We start from the raw sequence: 6,000 nt of genomic DNA on the forward strand, positions 1-6,000 counted from the left end.
CTACATCTACATCTACATCTACATCTACATCTACATCCATTCTCCGCAAGCTAGCTGACGGTGTGTGGCGGAGGGTACCTTCAGTACCTCTATCGGTTCTCCCTTCTATTCCAGTCTTGTATTGTTCGTGGAAAGAAGGATTGTCGGTATGCTTCTGTGTGGGCTCTAATCTCTCTGATTTTATCCTCATGGTCTCTTCGCGAGATATATGTAGGAGGGAGCAAATATACTGCTTGACTCTTCGGTGAAGGTATGTTCTCGAAACTTTGACAAAAGCCCGTACCGAGCTACTGAGCGTCTCTCCTGCAGAGTCTTCCACTGGAGTTTATCTATCATCTCCATAACGCTTTCGCGATTACTAAATGATCCTGTAACGAAGCGCGCTGCTCTCCGTTGGATCTTCTCTATGTCTTGTATCAACCCTATCTGGTACGGATCCCACACTGCTGAGCAGTATTCAAGCAGTGGGCGAACAAGCGTACTGTAACCTACTTCCTTTGTTTTCGGATTGCATTTCCTTAGGATTCTTCCAATGAATCTCAGTCTGGCATCTGCTTTACTGACGATCAACATTATATGATCATTCCATTTTAAATCACTCCTAATGCGTACTCCCAGATAATTTATGGTATTAACTGCTTCCAGTTCTTGACCTGCTATTTTGTAGCTAAATGATGAAGGATCTATCTTTCTGTGTATTCGCAGCACATTACACTTGTCTACATTGAGATTCAATTGCCATTCCCTGCACCATGCGTCAATTCGCTGCAGATCCTCCTGCATTTCAGTACAATTATCCACTGTTACAACCTCTCGATACACCACAGCATCATCTGCAAAAAGCCTCAGTGAACTTCCGATGTCATCCACCAGGTCATTTATGTATATTGTGAGTTGTCGACACATGTCGAGGTGAAGAGCTGACAGTGCGAATTATCACAGATGATGATGCAATCCCCCCTTTGCCAGGGGTGTTTGAAAGTGTGTGACAATCACTCAGGAGTAGTTGCATGGCGTGCATTCAAGCAAGAGGGTGTAATTTCGAGCAGCTTTTGTAACTGTTTGCAAATAAAGGTCATAAATGATCCGCCACACCTCTCTTTTACCTTGATGTCACAAATAAATTGAAAATATTGTCCTGCAGACCTGTTATCGTGTCGACTCGGGTTGTATGCCTTCCTTGCCTGTGGTGCATGATGCTGTTGAATGGCACATAGTGCTGAATGCTAAGGGTTGCCGAACGCATAGGTTTCTATGTGAAAGTTGCTTGTTATGACCCACTCTGACAGCCCTCTCAGTTTTTACATACGTTTCAGAAGCGTCTTGTATAAATGTTATTGGATACTGTGTTCTCATCTATTATGGTGGACAGCCACAAACTTGCGCATTATGCACTTGGACGGGTCACCTGCTGGCACAATGTGATCAACTACGTGCAGCTAATTGGTTACAACAAATGCATGTAGGAGATTCTCAGTGAGACATTGCAGAGAGATAGACGTCGCTGTCTTGTAAGAAATAGCTTTGCGGTGACAATAGCGATGCAGTCGACCATCAAAACCAACGTTATTGCATAAAGTGTATTACCTTTTCTGTTTTGTATTCTTTGAATACTGTAATATGGACGCTCTGTTACATGGATGTCTCTTGTGTGGTGTTTTCTATGTCAGTGATTTAGTGAATAATAAAAGCGTTTCAGTCTTTATATTGTTGTGCATGTACTTCATATGAATAGTTTACCTGAAGAACCCACAAGTGGTGACCCCGAGCTGAACAGTTTGCTTTCTGAGTGCATGCGGATAAATACTGCACACGACTATGGAGTCCAGTGTCTCTGTCAACGTAGATCATCAGACCTCACAACAGAGATCAACTTCGGCACCAGCTTTAGCTGTCAACCACAGTATTCATATGGGAATCGGAAATATAAAAATTCCACCTTTGTGGCTGAGCAACACACAATTGTGATTAATGCAAGTCGCCGCCGTTTTCGATTCCACAGTGTCGATTCTGACATAGAGAAATTTACTACTGTGATGTCGCAACTGGAGCTTACAATTAGTGAATATCTGGCGGATGTGTTTGACAAACAATATTTTGCTGTTCTTCAGGATGTTGTCTTTAAACGTTTTGTGCCACCCTAGGAATCGCGCTTACAAAAAATCATTTAGAGTGAGGCAGTAACTGGTATTCCCCTTCCCAGGTGCTCCACTCCCTGCACATGTTGGAGGGTCAAGGCCTACTATCTAAACAGTCACTGAAGCTTTTTTCGTTCTGACATTTTCCTCCACACGTTTGGGCCGTACTGTAAGCTTTTACTGACCTTCCAACTGGTGAACTAGCACGAAAAGTAGACTCTGTGGCAATTGCTTATGCAGATCCTAGTTTTTGTGATCTGAAATCTGAGGTTATGGTGGATGGTTCCAAACCAAGCATTACAGGCTCAGTTGTTTCAAGTGGCATTGTTTCTCCGCTGGCACCCAGTCTGACGCTGGAGCCATCTATGAGCTATCTCATCACTTGCCTGCCTTAACATCAGGTTGCAGTAACATGAAGATGCAACTCTCCCACTTTCTAATGACAGCCGAGTGTTCAGATTGTGCTTGTTTCATAAATGTTTCAGCAAAGCAGCTCGACTTTGTACCAAGCCATGTTACTACCCAAACTTCCTGAACGAGTGCCAGTAAGCATGTATACTCGTCAAGGTCATTTAAAGTCCCTGCATGCCATACGCAATGGAACTGTATCCATGGTGACAGGATCACACAGACTTTTTGTAAAGGACAAGTACACTGGAGACACTTTCTTAGTGGATTCAGAGTCTGAAATTAGTGTTAACACCAAGTCACATACGTGCAGTGTTCTAGTGAACAAGTGCCTATCCTCACAGTAGCTAATGGCTCCCACATTGCTGCATTTGGAACAGAGCAGTTGAATTTGGATTTCTGTGGTGAGCTGCAATCCACCTAGACCTTTGTGGTTGCTGATGTCAAAGGTGCAATCTTAGGCGCTAATTTTTTGCATCATTTTTCTGTTATGCTTGATCTAGTGCATCAATGTCTCCACAAAGAACCACACTCTCCCTCATACTTCTGCCATAACAGATCATGTTATGAGTTATGCTGCCAGGCTCCATCACTCGAAGATGTCCACAATATTTACACCAACTGTTGCCATCATCAGGATTCGTTACTGTACCCATATCTGTGAGGACTGCACACACCTGTGGCACAGAAGGAGATATCGGCTCGTTCTTCTGCTGAGATAATAAAGCTACAGGAGAATTGTCACACATTTGAAGCACAAGTATCTGAAATATAAGCTCGTAGCAATGCTGTATGGAGTGCCAGTGCTAGCTTATGCGAAAGCTATGGAGCATTAAGACCAGTTCACACTGAGCGTCACATCACATCACGTGACGTTATATCCCGTCAAAACATTCTGCAGTGCATTTCAAATGGTGGCATCCACATCAGTTGTCCCATCCCATCACATCACGGCACTGTCATGGTTCCTTGGGAAGAAAATTTTGACAGCTCGCATCATCCTGCCATTGTTCGTTACGTGACCCTCAAAATTTATTTCCTCCTGATACACGGCCATGTGCAGATCTCCATATTTCGTTTCATCGTGGTTTTCATTCTTGATATCAGTAGTATGTTGTTTGTTATTTGATATAAATAGTTATTTTTTTATTATAATTGATAATAAATGACAAAAGATTAATTGGAGCAGTGAGATAACAGTCCGAATTGTATGGCACAAGTGTACTATATTACTTGTCCTCTACTGTATTTAGAAAGTGGATTTTTATACATACCAGTATTGTATTTTATATTTTAAAATGAAGTGGACTGCAGTGCGGCTGCAACTTCTGAAGTAAAAAAAAGTACTGTGGGTAGAATCAGATTGATTAATAGATAGAATTTATTTTAATGTTATCAGGCGTTTGTAGTATTTCATAGAGAAATGGACTGGAGCCTTCAGGCTCTTTAAGTTGTGTGGTTAAACATGTGTTTGTGGCTGACTTATTTATTCTTAAGCAGCGTTCTGAATTGTGTGTAAAAAGCATCAGTGATCAATATTTAAGTGATTTCACTAGCTAACCCCTGTACAAATAAGGCATTTGAACAATTAAAACCCAAATACAAGATGTAAAGAAAACTTATAAATCTTGAAGGGAAAAGTACCGGTATATGACTATTGCACAAAAATTTTCACTGGACTAGCAACAAAACTTAACCTTAAAACAATTTTTCATGGGATGTAATGGCAGCTCATAAACTTTCTAGCTTTTAGTAATTCTGGGTGCAATTTGATATAATAAATGAAAAAACTCATGCATCGACTTCCTAAAATATAAAATGTGGATTCATTTCCCTCGAGTTCCTTGCATAGTGTGTGAAATTCCCCTTCTGCAGCACGTAATGACATTTTTCGAGTGCACACTCTTTTTTGTGTTATTTTGTATCTCTGTCTTTCTACTCTATTATACAAGCTAACACTACAAGCTGCAAACCATTTGAGTCTAATACATGCCATTTTCGTAAAACTGTGAACTCGTAACCCCCATGTTATAAGCTATTGCACTGTGCATGTGCACTTTGCGGATAAAAACAGTTGAAAATCATCTTGCAAAGATCGCAGTCTTCACGAGAAGAACAGCTGAGGATAGCAATGTGAGTTGAGATCACATGACTTGAACTGACTTGACATGCCGTGATGTGACAGACACTGTGAATACACCTTGACATGACGGTACCATGACGTGATGATGCCATGATGGACAGTGTGAACTGCTGTAGTTGAAAACTTACTGACCACATCCACCACAATTCATGACCTTCAGGCTCTCGCCTGCTGGTGCACTGGAAGCTGACGACTTTGCATAAATTTGCTGCCTGAATATCCTGCACTTACAGAACCAGTGCTGGCCTGTAAAAACTGCTGCCACTCTACACGACATTTCAGTCTCATAACTCCCGGAAATCCAGTGACCACAAAATCACGATGCCTACCTCCTGATAAATTCCTGACAGCCTAGTGTGAGTTCAGTGAAATAGTATCAGATGATTCCATATATATATCTCATAGTTCATGGGCTGCTCCTTCACACGTGGTCAAGAAGAAAATGGAAAATGGTGCTTGTGCGGTGACTATTGGGCTGTTAGTTCTCGTACAATTCGAGATAGGTACCCAGTTCTGAATGTAAGAACTTTAACTCGAATGTGGAGGGGAGGGCTCATGTATCTCCTGTGTTATTGACAGTGCAAAAGCCTTTTCACAGATACCAGTGGCAAAGAGGGATTAGCATAAAAATGCCATAACTATGCCATTTCGACTCTTCAAACACAATACGATGACTTTTGCCCTCTGCAACGCAGCACAAACATGGCAGCGTTTTATGCATGAAGTATTGCAAGACTTGCATTTAAATTTTGTTACGTGGATGATAATTTCATTTTTCCCAAAACCTGAAACACCATCGTCATCATATAAGACATGTTTTTGACAGGTTTCAATGTTTTGGAATCATGATAAATCTGAATAAATGCTTTTCTGCTAAGCAAGAGGTTCAATTCCTGGGATATGAGGTCTCAAAAGCTGGAATCACTCCTCTGCCAAAAAAAGTGCATGGCAGCCAGCAACTTCCTCTACCACAAACGTTTAAAGGACTGTGTAGTTTCTTAGGAATGCTCACTTATTACAGACGTCACATTCCGCATTTAGCAGCACTTCAGGAACCACTCAATATTTTGCTTAATGGCAAACACATCTCCAGAAAGCGATGTGTTCTGTGGACTCCTTTGGGTATTCCTGCCTTTAATTTATGAAACTGGAACTCGCTAACGCCACCCTACTGGTACATCCAACCCAAGGGTACCTCTGGCTTTAATGGCAGATGCTTGCCAGTCTGCCATGGGAGCTCTCTTACAACAACATGTTTCGTTCTGATGGCAACCTCTAGCATTTTTTTCAAAATATGTGTCACAGCAACAA

The sequence above is a fragment of the Schistocerca cancellata genome, chromosome 4 (genome assembly GCF_023864275.1).
Source record: "Schistocerca cancellata isolate TAMUIC-IGC-003103 chromosome 4, iqSchCanc2.1, whole genome shotgun sequence".
Taxonomy (NCBI): Eukaryota; Metazoa; Arthropoda; class Insecta; order Orthoptera; family Acrididae; genus Schistocerca; species Schistocerca cancellata.